This window comes from Bombus impatiens, unplaced genomic scaffold (assembly GCF_000188095.3).
Source record: "Bombus impatiens unplaced genomic scaffold, BIMP_2.2 scf_0318, whole genome shotgun sequence".
In the NCBI taxonomy this organism is placed as follows: Eukaryota; Metazoa; Arthropoda; class Insecta; order Hymenoptera; family Apidae; genus Bombus; species Bombus impatiens.
In genome coordinates this window covers 1,462,107-1,483,773 of record NT_176737.1, presented here as the reverse complement: position 1 = coordinate 1,483,773, position 21,667 = coordinate 1,462,107, and the positions used below count along the sequence as shown (strand labels likewise).

Sequence of the window (21,667 nt, the reverse complement as noted above, 5' to 3'; positions counted from 1 at the left end):
TTTTCACGTGTGAAATAACCTTTCGCCAATTGTTTGTTTGTGTCCAGTTGGGAATTCAACTCAAATTCATGTATATATACTAGGCAAATTTTTATATTGATTTTCTTGATTTTTTCACACGTAAAACTTTCAGCGGAATTTTATCATTTTTAAAGTATACAAAAAAATTACCTGGAAACAATTTTGTGGGATACTATTATCTACATATTCCCTGAAGTAAACCTGAAAATTTTTCCAAAAAATTGCTGATTATTCTTATTTTATGAGACGATTGCATCGTCGGTGTTTGTTTCCAATGTTTAGAGATTGTCGGATATATTGGGAGAGGATATATCCGACCCTGTGAATATATAATTGATATTTTGGGATTGCGGATCCTATTACATCGAACCATTGGAAATAGGCTTATAGGTATTGGTATAATTGTTTGTTTTATGGATAGTACGTCGATTGAACGTCATCCGTCTCTTTAGCGGCTTGGAATTTGGTATTTAGCATTTTAAAAACGTGCGTATCGCAATTATGAACATGTATTTATCTCCTATAAAAGATTGAAAGCATGTATTTTTGTATCTAATTCCAAAAATACAGGCAGTTTTCGGGACAAAGAGAAGATTGTTCTCTATACTATTTATTCTAAATTCTTCATCATCCTATAATATCATACGATCAAGAGGTTAAATCTTACTTCGAGAAAACATCTAACAGCTTCAAGTAAAATGCTATGGTATCTCGATTAACTTTAGACGTGTCTAATAATTTTATTATACGAAGCACGAACGACGATCACAGCGAAAGATAGAAGAAAAAGGATCTAACCATCCAATCGGCTCGATCATTTCGAAACTCCATATTATTCTCGATATAAGCGGTCTGCGTTTATTACGGAGGGCGGTTCGGGAAGCATTTCGATTCGGTAAACGATCGTGAAACGATAAATGTCAGAGTGGAATGAGTTTCTGCCACGATCAACGATCTCTCTGTTCTTACGTCGTCGCGTCGGCTCGACAAAGGGAGTCGAAATAACCACTTTGCGAACGAACTCCTCTTCACGCCATGGTTATACGTTTCGTCACGTCTCCATTATCTATCATAGGTTGCACGAGTGTCAAGTTCATTTCGATCTTTTGTGCCACGACAATGCAACTATGCAAGATCATAACGTTCTGTAATATGGCTTCGTATCAAGCCAACCGTACGAAGGACATTTGAAGTTGTATAATCTTCAACCACTCTTATGGACAATTGTTGCGAATTCAGCAACGAGCTTCTTTCGTGTTGCACGCTAGACGATACTTATCCTAAATATAGCTTAGACTTTTTTATTATACATATCTGGACGAGGCGACACTTTACTACAGCCGTTATGTTACTTTGTTTTATGCACGTACTTTCTGGTCTAGCGTCAGAGGTCGCTGGATTTACTGAAATATTTTTGTCAGAGAAATAACATTTTCGCTTAGGATCGTGAGATTTATGCGTATCTGTGATACGTACCTACCATTATTCTCTTAGATATAAGCCACTAAGAAGCTAATCCGATTATCTCCATAAACGTCGATCGTTTAGTTCTTGAAGAATTGAACTCTAATAACGTATTCTGAGATTGAAATTTAAACATTTTCGAGAAACGAAGTTGGAGGTAAGCTTCTAAGTGGCTCGATACGTCAGGATTTTTCCTCGTGTTATTGGTCACCAAATTTTACGCGGCGACTTGTATTTTCTATGATTTTACATTTTTTTCAGTTATCGCTAATAAAAAATATATACAAATATATAATTGTAACAAATGAAATTTAACGGATGAATTTTACAAGCCAAAAATCGTCGAATGCTACCCTACTTGGTGTAAAACTAAAATTATAAAAAAGCAACCTATAATTTACTAGTCACTTGTCAATTCGTCGAGGGCCACGCCAAAGGACCTAGACATCCAAATGCTTGTAGAGGCTACCGTATCGTTTATTTGCATTTTCTATTCACAAAATACTCCATAATAAAATCATTATCGGACCCCAGTACGAAGATCAAAGCGCGACGTTCGAAGTCAGACGTAAAAAGATCGGGAGATGAGAAAGATTGAAAAGGAACTTGGCCGCAGCAGGGGTAAAAGATTTTTCGTATTCGATAACGGCCGATGATTGTAGCCGGTCGAAGAGTAATGCAACGACAGGACAGAGCTTTGTGGCGAACCGCATCGAGCTCCCGGACCTGTAATTCTCATCCCTCATTACGATGCTCGTCTCGTCTTGTAATACAAGGTCTCCCGACTGCGAATCGACCGACCAGCGTGGGCTTTAGCAGTGCGAGCAGAGTGTTCGTAATCCTGAAATGAAACTTCTCGTAGTTGCTGGCACCGTGGGTTATCGTGAAGCGATGCCTCGAAGCGGAAGAGATACACGATGAGATGGCAGGACCCTGGTAAGATCTTGAGAGGAATGTCCAACTAAATGACATCTTGAGCACTCAGCTTTTAACCCGTTGCACCGCCGTTTCAACCTCCCAACCCTTCGCCACGGTTGGATGCCAGCTTCCTTTTACTTTGGTTAGATACTGGACACGGCTACGTGCCGATAGTGTCGCCTCCGAGAAACTTCCGGCGATGGACTTCCGATTCGTGTATCTCGGTTAACTAGCCTCGCTCGTAAATCCCAAATAAGGCTCCGCCTTCCCTCACATCCTCGAGGATCTTTGCAACTTTATCGCTTGTCCACTGTCGCTTGCGTGTAATGGCTTGTGCATGAAACTTTTGTTGATATCAGGTTATGTATACGTGTGTATATGAGATTTTTGTTCGAAGGGTAGTTGTAGGGTTAATTGAAAGTAAGATTCTGCGATAGGGATAAAAAATAGGGGTTTGTAACGTTTAATTGTACCGCGTTCGTTGTATCGTGTTAGCTGTTTCTTTATTGATCGTTAATTTCTAAACTTAAGATACGAAGATACGAAGGAATCGTCGTTAATAAGCAAATGGGAAATCTAAAGACGTGCGCTAAAGTTTTTTAAGACACGTTGTTCTAAAACCTCGTTAGTTGAAAGAGGAACGAGGTTGAGACATGAAAATTCGAAGATCTGTGTGTAATTGATTCCACATAATGTACGCAAGCACGTATGTGCCATGAATATAAATATCATAGTCAATGGTCAATCGGAATACAAATCGCTTAACGCAAAGCTGATACTTGGTATATAGCGCGTAATACGTGCAGTATTTATTGTTTACGCTCTTTACTATTTTTTTAAAATATTTGTTTGTTTAAAAGAACACTAAGCTTGGTGAAGCAAATAACGCGGGTCTCGGATAATTTAGATCGCAAATTAATTTCCAATTATTAAGCATTCTTACTTTTTACGACTCTTACACGTTACGTTGCAAACGAACGAATTAGGAAAAACATTGATATTCTATTATAATATATTATTGAGTATCCAGGTATTGTTTCATTAACTACATAGCAGAGTTATATAACGAGTTGTTCGTAGAATGAAATCCCTGACAAAATTCGTCAGCTCGTGTACGTCCATACCTTTTTAAAAGGAATCACCTCCTCGTTAGGAAATATACCTCAACAATGGCGAACGCTTATTAAAAATTTAATATTACAACAAATCCGGCATACCGTCGTGTCTCCTGACTATTCTTCCAAGATATCAACGCAATATTTCTTCGCAAGCAAATATCTAGACAGACATTCGGAGAAAAAGGGTCTGACGAAAAGGGGAAAAAAGGGCGAGGCGAACAGTAATCCGTTGGAAATTAACCTTAAATCATTCCTACCTCTTAATCCCGAACGAATAGAGTGTCTCGTGAAAAGGTCAATCGGGCTCAATCGAGAGATCGTAATATCTTTTCCAGATATCTGTAGAGAAAGCAACCAGTCACGGGGGTCGACGTTCAGCTTTTTCCTCGAGGAGTTGGCCAAAGGTCACCAAGATCGATTTCTCTTCCCTTTGAAATGGTCAAATCGTCAGGGTCCGAGCGCTTCTCTTCTCCCCTTGACGTTTCTCTCTCTTCGATTCCGCTTGGATAATGGATGTTTACTCATCACGGCACAGCGATCTGCCGCCAGGTTCGTTGAAACGAATGTCACCGTTTCTTAGAGCAGCGGAAAAGAGGGAACGGTTTTCTTGGTAAAAAGGGTTGTGAGTTTCGGTAATCGTGGCGTTCCGGATGAGAGCGCCCCGTGTAATTACCAGTCAACGAACTGTAACTGATTGCGCTAAAACAATTAAGGAACGTGACTCAGGGCTTAAAATCTCGGAGAGACGATTATATACGGTTGCCGTCAGCAAGATGCCCGACCGATCTTCTGCATTAGCGATCTTGTTCTATTAAGTTTAGACGATAAAGTTCACGGTGTAAATGTGTATACGCGTACGTCGAATGCTTGACGTAAATGGTCTTTCATGTCTAAAATATTAAATCTATGTAAAAATTCTTTCTGTATAAATTTAATGGCCCGTTGCCGAAATCGAAATGCTAAAAGGTATAATTAAAGGGAAAAAACGGATGAATAGGATTTAACGCGATCTGAATTCCTTCTCTCTGTTATTTCGAAAAGCTATATCAACTTGGTGCTCGCGAAGGATTTTATAAAATTCGTGCTTTCCAGTTGGCCATACCGAGTTTTTAAACATCGATATTCACTTGGCTGAAATAACAACGGCGTAAGATCTGTTTTATAGAGGTCGATAAATCCTTTATAGCGATCGATACGGTCCAGTCGGTCTACCATTAAATAACGATATTTACGATCAGATGTTCCCTGACAATAAAGATTAAACAATCGGAAATAGGTAGTTCGAGAAGGCCTTTATCTCGCTAAAATTTCAAAAGGGAAAATTCAGAGGACGCGTGTGTTCTATTAATGCGGCGTAGGTATATAATCTATAAATCCCACGTGTTTAATGAATTTTTCGTTAATATCAGCAATTCAATCTACAAATGGCGCGCGGCCTGTTTTGTCGTGCTCGAAATTGGAATTTATAACTCGCAGGGCACTTTGACGTATCGCGCTGCATTGGTTATTTGCACGCGTTGTTCAATGTTTGGGCAAATACCCGCGGCGCGCCACGGCTACCCTTCTATTACGCTACAGTTATCGTCATAACCTGCAAAACTTGACGTCCAGGTTTCGACGTCCAGGTTTCACGACTGTTCCAGTTACGAATTCGACCGTTAACGATCGTTTAATCGCGTAGGTGTATTATTATCAGGCACAGCAAGTGTCAATTAAACTCGTTCTACACCTGAGGAGTGTACGCTGACCGAAACTATCCCGTGTCAGCTAGATCCTATTTGCATATCGCGTCACACAGCCAGTTTGCCCATAAAGAAAGGAGAAAATCGCTGCAGCGTCGGGAATCAGCTTTTTCGTAGCCGGCGCTGGCCGGGTGCTGCCGCAATAATACCGAGACCGAGTTAAAGAATTTTCTACGCGGCGTAACATTTATCAACGTCCTAATAATGTTTTCAAATTTTCACAGCCTCTAATTCGACTTCTCCTCGACTTCCCTCCCCGTTCTACCAGCTGCCATTCCAGCCATGATAAATGCCAGTGCAATTCCGAACTAACAAAGCGTCGTACGTAATAAACATTACGACGACCTTTCCATAGCGAAATTCGTAGCGAGCGGGGAGGATTACAAGAAATAAAGTATGCTGGTGCCGCGATACGGCGCGCAACGGCAATCAGACCGGCATTAAATCCGCCCTCGTTCTTTTAGCGTTTTGCGCGGAACCCGGAAGGGTAGAGGCGCAGAGGGGGTCGAAGGTTCGGTGAGGTGAAAGGGACGAGAAGCAAGCGCGCGACACGTTTCAACGTTTCCAGGTTGCACGTTTTATGCGGGCATGGTATGCAGCACCGAATCACCGACGAATTTGCAAGCCCGTTCGGTTGCCCCGAAACCAGTAGTGTTTAACGTCGAGCCCCGTCGATGATAATTTATTATTACGACCGGTGCAGCTATTGCGCGTAATCTGCGTCACGTTTTACAATTTGCCGACTACCATTTGCCTGCACACGTCCCTTTGCCTTCCATTCCACCCTTTGCCACCTGTATTGGTCCCCCTCCCTCCTGAAAACCATACTTTGCCTCTGTCTCTTTCTCGCTTTCTCTAAAAGGTCTTCACCACTTACACTTGCGTATAGCTAGAGCATCATCATGAGGCAACATGGCGGCCTCATAAATGCGCCAACCCTTTAATTACGCTTTTATCTGATGCATGGTGTAACGATGTTGCGAGAGCGTCGAATCGCGATGTATAACGCCCGTCGATATGTGTAGCTACCAACACGAGCGTACAAGGACGCAGGGATGCGTGCGAGCGCGCGAGCGTGAATGAGGATGGTACCGCTATGCCTCGAGATTGATCGACGTGTCGGGGATTAAATAAGAAAAGACTCGATGGCGATAATGCGCGGAATACAAGGGGTGATTTAGATCCCGGCCGGAGATTATCGTCATTCAAGGGAGGCTGGGATGAATACGTTCTGACTAGATTTACCGTGTACTCTGAGGTGAGTGCGCGGAGAGATTACGTTACGCTGCTCGGAGAGCACCGAGATTGTCGTTGATATAACGCATTCTGAAATTAAATCTGTTTCGCGCCTTTTTCGGGACAGGTTTGTAGGTACCGCAATTTCTACCAATTAGTATCGATGGCGAGATATCATGGGTGATTCACACAACATGGTAAGGCGGTATATTTTAGAAAATTGCAATGACAATCGTTTAGCTGAACGAGAAAATTACGCGCGTTATGCGTGGATAACTTTCCGATAGCGACAGCGAAGGTGGTAAATAATAGGTTGTATCATATTTTTACGGTCTTTAATTACGGAAATTACCATAATTACTTCCCGATTGGTATAAGTGGATCGTGAGTTAAATTATTTGATTTTTATTTGTACTCTTTATATATATCGTACAGTTTAATTTAATGGTATGAAACGCTAGAAACGATGCTATTACGATATAATAAAAATGCTACGATATAAAAGAATATATAACTGTAAAAATTTACCGATCGTAGTAAAATCAATATATGTACATACCGAGAAATGAAAATGTACGGGTTTTCGCGTAATGCTGTGTATCAATTACCACTTAAAATTCAGTGCGATATGTCACTGGTGTTTCCATCGAGTTCGGTGCGAATGTTCGTTGCGTGCACAAAACTGATCCCAGGAAGAATTTCGTATAAACATGGAATTTCAGCGAACCGTTCATTTAGTATTCCACTCGTAAAAATCTCGCTGGCCGCCTTGCTTTTTAAAACGGCCGCCGCGCCGCACCGCGGTTGCATGGATCGCAAGCTGGCGAGAAGAAAACCTTGTGAAATTATACTCGAAACGTGTGTTGCGTCACGCTTACGTAACGAGATGGACGATTTTAGTACCGCCGCTTTTTAATAACCAACCGCATCCTCTTCTTTCCAAACTCATTTCTCCGCCGGTCGGTTTATTCCTCTCGTTCCGAGTTTTGCGCCTCCAGCAGGTGTAACTCATGTGTTGCACTATCGTGCCCCGTATCACGTCGCGACTCGGTCAAACTTTTCCGGTTTTCAGGCGAGTGTCCTCTGATTCGCTATCCTTTTTCTTCGGCTACGACCTTCCTATTTTTCCAGCCATCTTCTTTCTTCGTTATCCCCCCCTCTCCCTCCCCCTCCCTTCTTTTTTGCGTTCGCGATCCTTCACTGGCAAGAAACTTCCACAATAATTGAACACTATAGCGGAAAAATATGATATACACTATCGCGCATAAGTGTTTGGACATCTGGTGCAATTCGATCAAAATGTTGATACTTTTACTACACAGGGTGTACCGCAAATCGTGGTACAAGGCAAAAGGGATTCATCCCTTGTATACAAGTAAATCGAACACGATTTAATTTAATAATCAAAACGACTTAATTCTCGTATGACGATATTTACGATGCAAATGAATTACGATATGAATAAAACCTAATGTTCATGCTAAAATGAGAACTAAACGATAATAGAAATGAAGTAATACGTATGCGATAATAATCACGCGAAAATAATTCGCGTGATTAAACTGAATCCAACTTATGCCCGCATATATCATGTGCATCTGGTGCTTAAAAAATTCGAGCATCCTTCATCGAATAAGTAATCTCAAACTTTTGAGTGGCGGTGTACTCGTAGATACATATATAAGACGCGTGGCAACTGAATTACGAATTTACTTCTTTTTTTTTACGATATTCAGAGTTATCGCGTTGTTAATATAATCATAGCGTAATATTTTCGCGCATACATAGCACTTGGCTAAACGCAATTGGCATATTCATCAAATGTTAACATTTTGACGCCTGGGCACGTAGCTGTACGTGATTCCTCAATCATTCGAACCTTCATTGAATACGAATCGAGCAAATTTATCTTTTTCTTGTCGCGAATAATACCGTTCAGGCACAAATAACATAGTACGAACTATTGCTAGGATAACGACAGATATGCTCCATCAGTGAACTATTATTTTCGTTCTACGCTGTATTTTCGTGTTCATGTATATTCGTAATTCACAGAGAAAGTAATGTTCTCAAGGAAATTACTTATAGTTAATTTTTGTATAGTAAAGAAATTATGTATAGTAAGGAATTTACAGATTATCTTTAACAATTCACGTAACAAACATCATAAGCTATTACTATAATTAATGAACATTTACAAGATTCAATTGTTTTAATCTTCTTACCTTGCACCTTGCAACGGAGCAAATAATTCTCTGAGAGGGAAGATGGTAGATTACTGTCGTTAAGAAGTTTCAACACTTTCGTATCTGTATTATTCTGCATTACATTTGTTCGAGATCGAAAATGCCCGAGAAAGCAAACAGAAAGCGCATTCTCCTTGTAACATTCATTTCTGTCATTAATATTTCTCAATGCTTTCCTTTTAAATTCCTTTTTAAATTCGCCCTTAAATCTCTGTTTCATTCGCGCGATCTTTAAAGTCTTCAATCCGAGAATCATTGATAGAGAAAAAAGAGGAAAGAACACGATATAGTAGATGAACTGGTACAAGTACGCGATAAATATTATTTATTTAAAAAAAATGACTTTTATTACGTGTTGAAGTAATTACTTCAAGAAAAACTCTACATCCTTATTTTTGTATATCCGTGACCTGGAGACCGCTGTTGCGAAGAGAGAAGAATTTAGTGAAGCAAAAATTCAAAACAAGGGGAGGTCCGTATTATCGTGCCCTTGAATATAAATGTTGTTTTGGGTTACAATGTCTAGAAACAAAAGAGCTATAAGAAGATTTCTATTGCTGTTTCTCGTAGCCTTCAGCTAGAGCTACACACCAAGGTTAACTTTTTAGTAACGTCCTTTGCTATAAATGTATGAACGTGCTCGCTATTACTTTCTATTGTATTGTAACACCGAAAGAGTCAGCGTACACTACACATACACTATCTGTATTTATACTTGTACCTATACTTATTTCAATATATTTTTCTATTATTCTATCAGTCAACCTCAACATTGCGGTACTTTAGTCTTCTACGAGGATATAGCAAGAGTATGTATAAGGAAGAATTAGATGAATTTGAATTTAATGGTATGCGTTACTCTTGACCTAGATAACCTGCTTTTTTATTTATACGTCAATCGTTGATTCCAAGTCTTTTTCGTTTGTAAAATTGAATGCGACAGAGCGGTGGCAGCAGCGATGTTCGCAAGGCATCGCATTATACGAGACTAATTCTCCCTGGGGCTCTGTGAATCCTTCGGTTCAAAAGAAACATCTTTCTCCCTTTCCTTTCCCTTGATCTGTGTTTTCTGAGCGTGGTAACGAGGACAAGTCGTTTCTCGTTAAGAGGAAAGCCTCGAGAGAAGCGGGGCCTAGAAGCAACCGGTGAACTCCGTATCCGCAGCAAATTCTCAGCGAAAGGTTCCTTCTCTTGTCTCTACCCTTTTTCTACTCTATTTCCACTCGTGCTTCTTTCAACGCAACTCTTCTTGCCTTTATTATGTTGATCCAACGGATGTTGTCTACTTTACAGGTACATGTATCGCGAGCTCTCCTATTCTTGAAACGGCCACACACAGTCGTTTCGTCGTCTTCTCGTTCGCGATTCGAGCTTTCATTATCAACGTATACATCGTCGATAAGATACCGTCTACTTACATATGTGCTCGTTTCAATACGAAAGTCGAGCAACGCGCTGTAAAGGTAATCACCGCATAAAGGTAATTCCGGCAATAATAGGACTTCGTGCGTCACCGATGCTTTGTAATACTTCTGAAATCTTTTAGTTTTGGGAGCGGAGCTTTTTTATGTATTTTTTTTTTTTATTTTTTTCTGTCCTGAAAACTTGGTCGCAAAACAGGACGCTTCGGTAGTCGCTTTCGAAAAATTAGGCGAACCTGAATGATTATCAAGAAATTATTAACGTTTTCGGCGAATAATTTTTCCAATTCGTTCGTCCTCGAGCTCGTAACGAGAAATTTGCGGCTTTACCACCGAAACGCGTTTCTCAAAGGAGCTTTTGTCGCGAGAACGCATAGCTCGAATTTACCGAAGCGTACGAGCCACTGCTTCGATACGTAATATGCTCGGTTACACGAGTTCGCGGCGCGAATTCACGCGTAGATGTTTCCATTCGATAAAAAATGATATAATTTCCAGCAACTGGGACTGCATCGACGTATCGGAACTTGTTATTGTACGTTGTACACAATGGTCGATCGTGTCCTGATCTGCGTCTCCTTTTTGGCTGCATTGCGCGCCAATCAGAGAGACGCAAACAAAAGGACCGTGCGTCGCTTACGTTTCTTGAATCGCGAGTCATCTGCATAATACGTGGCCCGTCCATGGGTTCCCATGACAGTGGTGCAGGTGCAATGCAGATGCGAACGGTTTGCGCGAACGCCCCTAACATTCGTAGCACGCGTTGTCCTTGTCGTCCATTATCGTTGCTCGAACACGTTTTTCAACCGCGGCAATCGAAAACTGTTTTTTTTTTTTTTTTATTCTTTCGTCAGATCTTTTGCCACGGGTCTCATTCTCGTCGAAAAACAAACATGAACAAGATCCAACGAAATCTTCCTTTAGATGTTTCGCACACTCTTTATCACCAAGACTCGACTGAATGATCAGTAAAGCGTCAGTACGGTATCGATGCATCAGTTCGCCGTTTATGTACACGACTATGATGAAAATACAGTTTGTTAGAAATCAGAATATTTTTCGTACGAATGCACGCGTCCGCGCAAAACGGAACGAAAGAACGAAATATCTTATACGTCTAATTGAACAGGTTTGAACGTAATCAAGTTTGCTAGGACGACTATCCTGAATAATTTTCCTGAAGCGATTTTTATACGGGAGCGGGATTAATGCATCGCCCATTAGTGGCTCGTGCTTCCGCGAGAGACAGCGCATAAATTATGTTAACATTATAAATAGAGTATATGGGCCTGTCTATTTTTGCATTGCGAATTATACGTTAGATTTGCCGTATAGCTTGCAATCTCTCGAGATTTTTTCTTGCCGGGAACTTCTGCGTCTCATGGCGCCGTTAGTGGATGAAAAACAAAATTGAAGAATGAAATGAAGTCACGAAGGGAAGAAAACCGAGGAAATGGAGGACAATGGTCAGGCAAGAAGAAGAATCGCGAGAGAGTATACGGTAAAAAACAAATGAAAATTATAGAAAAGAAACTTAACAAGTCGCAACTTCTCGCGTTTTATAAAGAAATAACTTAAGAATTCCATGTTTGTCATCGTCGCTTTCGTAAACATTTCAAAGATTGTTACAATATTGCATTCTTGGTCCGTTACGAAACTTATGGATTTTTACAAATCTTTCGCCAATCGAAGGATTTGCAGCAATAAGAAGGCAGATTTAAATCGTGCTTAAACATGGAATTTCTTTGGAAAATAAAAAGGGAGGTGCAGATTTGATTCTCAAGGTTTCATACGTAATGCAATAAAGCTTGTTACTACGAATATCAGATATAGCTATGAATTTATAACGAATTGAAAAAAATGATTTGTTCTTGATCGGTATCCAGTTGGTTTTCGTCGAATTTACTCAGATTACTAGAAAGTAAATCTATCTCCTTATCGCGGTAATCCCTTCAGCTTTGAAAACTTTGAATTTGATGAAGCGACAAAACTTAAAACTTTGTACTAACTCGCTGTCATTATTGCTGCTAAGTACTTTGGGTTCCCTAGTACTTGGAAAATAGGATTGATTTATTTGCTAAATACCTAGTTGCACGAACAGCATCAGCCTTAACAATATGTACACGTAGAAATCAAGAAGAAACGGGATAGAGGTAAAATCTTTTGTTTTCCGGATGGAAACTCGGTGTTCGGCACGGTAATCGTAATAACTATTCTCCTTCTGAGCTTCACCGGTAACACCACTCCGCGTAAACACCAACATAAATTTCTACGCGGTCCTCTTCCACCCACTTTTACATTACATCCTGACCATTCTGCTCCAACGTTAACTGTTACGGACCATCTAGTATTTCTCACCCTCCACTTAACGTAGTACCCCTCCCATTCGACTGGAACAAACTCACGGACCAACGTATTCCATTTATCCGATCGATTTCGATCATAACGACGACAATGCTGGCGACGCCTTACCTGGCTGACGCGAATTAAGCTCTCGTTAAGAGCTTAACATAACGTATAAGCACGTTCGAATCGGAAGGGTTGTTTTGTCTCAGTACGTGGAAGTTGAATGAAGGTGGGTTCTTTGAACGAACATTCTCTTATTTGCCGGCAGAAAAAGGAATTATGCTTTGTGATTCAGTGCTGTAAGTAGTACAAGAAGAAACAGAAGACATTATTCAGGTGGATATCTTTGTGTAAATCTAGTTCGTAGATGTGAGAGAAAAGTATGGTATTAATGTCGAATGGCGATCGTTAATTAGCTAGTGAAAAAAGCATCCTAATCGTTGATATTGAATATCTTAATCTTGAAGAATGATATTTTATAATTCTATTGAGAATTCAGTTTACTCGATGATCCATATAGGGGATTCGTATATCAAATATTTCTTGTTACAGGCAGCTACATCTAAATTTCCCAAGTTTTCAGTGCAACCTTCAGTACAACCAGAAATCTATATATGCAAAATAAGAATAAGAGTTGAAACATCAATTAATCATAGCACCGTTGCTTGATCGCAGACACCTCGATAAAGACCATCGATGAAGACGATAATTCGTTCACGAGATAAAAATAAAAGAGAAATCGACAAACTAATCGTAAACGAGGAAAGGATGTGACTGACAGGTTTCATAATTTATTCGACAAGTTGAAGATCAGACCAGGAAAACCTGCGATACAACATCGTATCCAACTTGTGCTTCGGGTTAACAGCCTGGGTGTTCGACGGTGTACCATGATGTATGACGTGGTGTCAGGTTCCAATCCTCTGGGAATGCCATGAAAGCGGGTTCTGTGCTCGATGTAAAATATCGTTGATCTGGCACGCGGTCTGGACTAGTACCAGACACACTCTGACCAATTCACCAGCAGCAGGTTTTGAATGGTGGTCACCGATTACCAGCGCATCCGAGTCTTTCGAATCCGCGTTCAAGTGGCTTTATCCCCGATAATCTGAAACATGGCTGCTTTTAACGACTTTTTAATGCTTTCCCCACTGAATCGGTACGTTACGCGGATTGTTTGTGTAGGCATGCTTTATGCTTTGCCAGTTTCGAAAGAAGATTACGGTCGTACGAAGAGAGAAAAAGCTTCGTGTGTGGGATTTCTAGATTGTTCGAACATGTTTATCTTTGTAGATAAATAGAAGACTTTCGAGAACTTTCGGGTTGTTAATTTTAGTGCCATTATGCGATCGTCGTAAGAATAATTTTACTTCTTCGAATTGCGTGCTAGATCCTATGTGGGCGTTTCAGAAGTCAAACCGATCGATTCCACCTTCTTTTTAATCTCCCAACTTCATTACCATAAGTATGTATACAATTAACGTCCAATTGTTAATAAGAACGACTTTTAGAAATTAAAATTCCAACGTATGCTTCATAAAATGACACTCCTAGTATTATCTCTTTCCTTTAGTTTTCAATTTTGGAATACATCAGTGTAACTTGCTTAATACTATATGATCCATATAATATTAAGCAGAATTAATATTGCGTTTATTAGTATCATTTAGGATAGATTTCTTTCTTATTTTGAAGAACAAATAACATAGAAGGTATTTAATTATACCCCTTGTATTTGCTTTATACACATTATAATGCTTTTTCTATTTTTTACTTTTCTCATTCTATCCCTTTATTCATAATTTTAAGGATTGGTATAAAGTATACCTATATACTCTGATAATTATTTTCATATGATATAGATTTTTGCTGGTTTAAAGGGAATATAATCGGATCGTATTACAAATTCAATTATTTCACATATTCATTAAAAATGGATAATTAATCATATTCTTATTGTACGAACGGAGAGTTTCCAAACGTACGACCGTATCTCCGTATATTTTTTAAATTATTATACATGAATCAATAGCCTAAGCTAATTATACTGCAGAATATTTCACATAGTATACGTATTATACATTAGAATTCTTAATCTCCGAATTCCTTAATGAAGATATATTTATGATCATTTGGAAAAGGGAATTTGTCATGATTTTATAGCTTGGTGCCACCTAAGTAATGCATATTCATAGGATATTAAGTTCGGGAACTAGGGAACAGAAAATGCGGAGGTCTTCTTTGAATATCTTTTATTTTTTTAATAGCGACGTTAATCTTCGTGTATCATGTCGCGATTAGTTGCTCCATTAGCAACGTATGAATACCAAGCATAAGATTAAGAAATTTTTCATGTCTGAAGAAATATATTTCTTCGAATCAAAGTTTTTTACACGAGTACGGCAAGAATTTTTCAAACTCTTAAATCATGTCTTTCTTTACACTAGTACTTCTGTCATCCGGACATCTTCTAAATTTCAAAGAATTTGTACATTATTTTATAAACAGATCTTATATTATATTACGTATATGATAGAACACGTACTGTGTGATCAGTGAGATGTGCCTTATTCCAAATAATCAAACGCATGGAGAATCTAGCAATAGTCTGAAGCGGCAATTTTTCTGGAAACTTCCACGGCGTATTTTCTCTTCCTTCCTTAGGAAAATACACGGTATTTCAAATTTCCTGCAATGACATTAATCTTTGACTATTATATAGTAATGAAATAACATTGATTAATGTGTTCGTGTATTGTAGTGAGTTTAATCCAAGGATTAAAACTTGGTAGGAAAGCTAATGGATTCTACATAATGAATAATCATTGTCAATCAGTAGCATAACGAAACTACCTCGCCTTTGCAAGATTAATGAGTCATTGGTAAGTACATAATCATAGCTAAAGTCGGGACACGTTACTGGCGTATGTGAGTTTCTACAATCCCGTTCATAAGTATCGGGACATTGTTTCGTTTCATACAACCGATCATGATCTGTATTCGTGTAAGATAATCACGTAAAAACTTTGTAAGATTCGCAAGAGAAACGCGAGCAACATTAATTACGAGTCATAGTTCGAACGAAAAGTTTCGTACGGATTAAATACATTTATTTAAAAGCAGTTTATTTAAATTCTCAATTGAAATTCGGAATTACGATAGAAAATTGAATAATGCGAATTGATTGAAGCAACGATCGTAAAGTATAGTGTTGTAATGTATAGTTTTACTTATCTAAAACTTCTATAATGTTTGTCTATCTTTGCATAAGTCTCAATATCAATCGGGTGAACTTATGACAACAAATGTACGTTTCCAACAATTTAAAACATTTTGCTTACTCACCGATACGGCGACTGGATATAATCTGGTAAAACATTGACGAATCGCACTTTCATTATGTGTAAGATACATAAAATAACGCTTGAACAACGTTATTACATAACACATTTTGGTCATGGAAATTTCTATTATAAAACTGATAAATAATTTTACGCATAAAAATTCTTCTCTTTATTCTCCAGAAAATATGAAATACAATTTTTTAATTTTGCGAAATAGTTTCGACGAAATTTTGTACAGTCTTCCAATGTAAATACAGCGCACAGTTAACAATTTCCTATTCTTTGCGACAGGAATGATTTGTTTTCATTTAATTATAGTAATTTAGTCTTCTTTCGGCTTTCTATTTCCCTCTTCTAATCTTCTCCTCTTTGCTTTTTGAATACCTAATACATCGTAGTATAATCTATGAATTAACGTAGGATATACAAACGTTCTAATGCTTATGATAAATTGATTTTTGGCGGTACTGCAACTTGTGAGTTCTGCATAATAAAATAAATTAGTAATGGTTAAGCAGGATAATCCATCAACAAGTTCTCTTAAACCTGTTAGGTAATGGATCAACGTTATCGGTTATGGTCGTTATGGTACACCGTTTTCTCGATTAATATTTTCTCACCAGTAAACGTTTTTTTAAAGCACGATTCTCTTGTTCGTTTTGTACTTTCAAATACGTAATATTTATTCCATATCTGAATTGGTTGTTTGATAACATAGGATTAAGTTTATTTTTGTTGTATGAGATGTTTCTCGAGAAGTTGTATCCTTCGTGTGCAAACAATTTTGGTATTCGATTTAGTATTGTAAGAAAATTTCGAGTGGAAGCATCGAAGGAAACATCAAACTTTCGATAACTTTTTCCTTTCACATCTTCTTCTTTTATTGTCTCTGTTTTTTTTTTCTTTTTTTTTTTACTGTAAAAACAATCGGAACTTATTCTGTGAATTTCGAACGCAATGAAATTAATTTTTGTTGTCCAGATGTCTTTCTGCTTTGAATACGTATTTTTACATAAATAAAAAATATTTGAAATCTTCGTAGTATTTTGCTTCAATTTACCTTTTAGAGCATTTAAATCCGTCGTTTATAGTTTCAGAGATCGTCTCGATAATTCAACTATAATCTTTTCACGCCGTAATAATTAATATAATTATAAATATAATCAGTGTTATATTTTATATTTTCGACAGTCCAAATCCTATTTGAAACAGTTTTCAAACGAATAAAAGATGTAAAAGCTTGCCGGTATGATCTTTTTATTTTCCATTTTTCATTTTTCTATCCCTGTCGTTGCCAATAATTTTGTGACTCACGGTAATTCTCCGCTTCTCGCCAGCAAGGAGAAAACAATTTTCCAATTTGAAGGGAAATTGAAACTGAACACCGGCCTCAGTTCGCAAATTAAAAACGCAAGTGAGAGAACGCGCTCACAGTACAGCTATCTCGATGTAGATAAATTATTGTTGATCCTGACACGTTGATCTGCTCACGGGCACACATCGATCGTAGTCTCTGATTACAATTCGATCTCGCCAGGCATCGAGACTTTTTAAAAAGTACGTTAAATTCGATAGCGTGCGAGCCACACGATTAGTTTTCACTGCAGTGACTGAGATTTAAAGTCGTTCGAGATTTCTCTGATTCTGATATGCGCTTGAATTAACGATGCATACGATACCTGCGATACGTGAAAGCATTATCACATTATCAGGGACTCGGTCGTTAGGAAGAAACAACCCATAGAAACAAAATTAAAATGAAAGTTCGGATAAAGTGACGGAAATTAAAATAAACGCAATAAGAGATTGAAAATATGTTTTCTGTTGTGGATGAAGTTATTTGTAGACTACGGTTGTCTATGCACCGATGAAAAACTGAAATTGTTGTAATTAGACTTATAAAAATTATATACGTGATATTAAACTCGTCGTTTATTCATTTGTCATGCAAGAAATGGTTTCATGGATAATACCATTTTAATCATGAACGTACAAAGTTGCGATACGATTTAAAATTACGATGATTTGTTCATGTCTTTCAAAGATTAAAACCTGTTTTCGAGATAAATGTCTCGGGGATATATTCACTTAACCTCAGGGTTAAGGCGCGATGCTTACAATAAAACCTTAATCGAGGCTGGTTCGTTTTAGACAGTTACAGGCATATCGCAGTTCAATTTGTCCCACCACTAACAAACTGAACTATAAATCTTCTTTCGATAGGTCATTACTTAATTAATCGTAAATCATAACGTCGTTTTAAGTCCTTAAAATCCTATGATGGATTTTGCTATATATATCTAGGTATTCTTGTTGATTTCTTATGTTCTAATTAATATTATTACCCTTTTTTAATTATATATATTATTTCTCTTTAATTGTAAAAAAAAAAATACACAAAAATGTTCGAAGGAAATATTTTTATATCGTTTTATCGATTCATTCAAAATCACACACATATATATATAATTTGAGTTTATATACGTAGCTTGAAATATCTTGTATACAATACTAGGCCTGTATGTATCTGTTCTTGAAATTTTTGTTTTTATAAGTCTACTTTTTGAGCAGTGAGGACATAATGCTCGGATAATTACAACTTGTACTATTAAGAAAGCGAGAAAGTGTTCAAGGCAGTATTTCAGGTGCTATTTTACAGTATTAATACTTCTCGCTAATGACCGCAATAATCATCAGTGACGATTAACACAAAAATAAGCAAGGAGAAAATTCCTACCTAATTTGCTCCGCTCTAACACCTAATTTTTTTTTTTTCATATGACAGCTCTTCAGTTCAGATATACTCTTTTCATCTCTTAATGTCCAAACCAGAATTTATATCTATCGTATCTTTTTAATTTTAACAAAATACCTTCCAATTAACGTGTACGTAATATCTCATTTTATTATTCTATCTATAGAAGTAAAGCATCTTTCTCAATGTTCATAATTCATCTGCAAAACGCACTATACGCATACTCATTTAATCGTTCGATAATGTTATCAAAGAGCAATGAAATGGGTTCACGTGAATTCCCAAGAAAGAAAAATTTCACCCTACCTAGCGTTACAGATCGCGAACGGTAGGAAAACAACGATACACATAACTAAGCCGGGAATGTTCTCAAACGTTCAAAGGGGATTTGGGAAAGATACCTTCACAGATACCTACTCGATGAGGATTAGGAAGTGATTTGCAGGCGATTCCCGATAGCGACGGAAACACGAAAGCCGGAATTTATCGTGATCGCAGAGAGTTCTCGTAGTCATGAAGTTTCGAGGGGTGTTATCTCGCGCGTGCACCACCTATGCACGAACTATCAGTTTTCATGAACATGTTTATGACGCAAATAAGCGTCCTACCCCCTCTGAACCCTTTAGTGTTCCAATCGAAACATATGTTTCGTGATGCTCATTAACCTCGTTCCGACTTGGCCGCGCTTAAATCTGTAAACGGAGCATTTAAAGTTACCATCGGCCACGCTGGTGAAACGTATTTTCTGTATCGAACGCATTAACTTTCGAACTGATTCTCACCGATAATGCTTATCACGGAGTTATAAAATTAGGAGCTCGTTTGTTGGCGTAAAATAATTTTGAATTGAAACTCTTAAAGTGACCACTGTTCACAAGGACGAGTATCATATACGTAGAAACGTAGCTATTTTATGAAAGGTACTTTGTAATGATTATACACACAGTCACAAAGTTAGTTAATACGTTTAATATGTGTTATGATCGCAGTCAAGTTGTAGAAAGTCTGGGTCAAATCAAAATTCCTCCGAATGAAAGTTTCCTTTCTTTTAATTCACATACCGTATTCAAGATTGAAACAGTTTCGATACCAAAAGTCGATAATGGAAGCTTTTACGAACGTTGATTCAAAGGCCATTGAGTAGAATCCTCTTGTACAAAAATTGATTAATTAATTAATAGTACTAGTAAATTGAAAAAGTACAAGTTATAGATTATAGGCTTCTATTTTATGAGTCACATTAATAAGTTGCTTACGTGTGTATTTGAATACGTGTAAATGTAAATACGTGTTTATTCCATTGTCCCTGTGAGTTTTTGCAAATTTCCACGTACTGCTTGCGTTTGTACGTTTCTAAAAATTCTCCACATTATGTATGTCTTACGATACGATACATATAGGCAATTAATTTATTCAACGATTTATCATTTGATTATTTAATATATTTCAAGAATGGAAGAATTTTAGGAACTATGTGCAATACATAAAAGCTATGAATTTGAAGAATGCGAGTAGACAGTGAAGCTCCTGGGTGGTAGTGGCACGTGCACGTGCAGGAACGCATATCTATACGAGGCTGAGTCTTTTTACAGGAAAGTACTGTATGATGAATGAGAATTTTAGAAAGAGGAGCAGCGCCTTTATAGAACGTAAACGAGTGAAGTGCCTATCCAGTAAATTTAGCAAGTACGAATTTCACTAGGCGTAGAGTCTTACGCCTGAGTTCATTGTATCGCTAATATCTATTTAACACGTACTAAATTAAAGATGTTTCTTAATTGTTCCAAATTAAATACCTTTAAAAAACTCGAAATACTCCAAATTTAATACCTTTGGGACTTTTTCGAGCTTTCGACAACTTGTTCAGTCGTGAAAGATTAAATGATTTCGAGATCGTAAAAGATGCAACAAGCTTTCGTTCTGACGAAGAATTCGAAGACTTTTAGAAAAGAGGCGTGACACAATATCCATATCGATGTATATCGTAAATGGGATTTCTTCAAAGTACGATGATTAATCGTTACATAAAAAGAGCAAGTGATAAGAAAGTAGTAAAGCTACACGGTTAGGTACATATTTCGAAATAACAGTCGTCAAAGAACGAAAAACAATATGTATAGAGATACAGGTGGATACAGAAGTACCGAAGAAGCACAAACGTGTAAATAATGGCGAATTTGTATTATCACTGACAATGAAACTAAGGGTCATATCACTGTATCATCACTGCACAATATCTTGCCTTTACAATGACTTGGCGCAGACTGACAGAGATTAATGGAAACTAATAATTCTCTACTCCATGTTTATAAAGACAAACACGAATAGTAGTACTAGGTCGTAACAAGATTTATCGATCGATCTGAATAAATTAGAAATTGAGTGGCAGTCGCGTGATTTTTAAAATCAATTACGAGGAAAGATCCGATAGGACGCATATAGATATTTTATACAGTCGGAATCTCGAGTTGATAAATAAAAATCTTGTATTCCGAGAGAAATTTCAAACACAAGCAACGCAGATAAAACACCTGAAATCCTCATAACCCTATTTCTCGGTATGCCGGCATAAATATTTTATGGGAGAAAATCTGATTTGTCGAAGATTCTCCAAAGCAATCTGACCCTAAAACACCATGAATATTAACCAATTCGCATGATATTGCGAGATGAGAGAATTACGGTCGTCATCGACCTATAAAACATATTAATTTCGCAAGCGTTTAGAGTGGAATAAGCGAAGAGGTCGGCTCGCCCCGGATCTTATATAACGCGGCAATTTTCAAGAATTTCAACACCTCGCGTTCGGCGTTAGTTCCTTTACTAATAAAAACCTGTCTCGAAAATGATTTAGTCGGAACACGGCTCTCGAAGACGTTCTCGCGGCAACGGTATATTACCAGCTTTATTAAAAACCAACGAGAACACCGTTCAAATTCCATATATACAAGCTGTCGTTCAGCCGGTGCGAATTCGCGTCACCTTGTCGATCCTTCGAAGATATTGCATGCCCTGTACTGCGGCGATTACGACGATGGCGGCTCATTAGCCCCGCC

At 37.9% G+C, this 21,667-nt stretch overlaps 1 protein-coding gene across 1 annotated transcript in view; it reads left to right on the top strand.

The window, feature by feature from the left end:
• LOC100749762 (hemicentin-2-like) overlaps positions 1–21,667 on the top strand; it is a 211,922-nt gene that overhangs the window by 21,492 nt on the left and 168,763 nt on the right. The window lies entirely within an intron of this gene.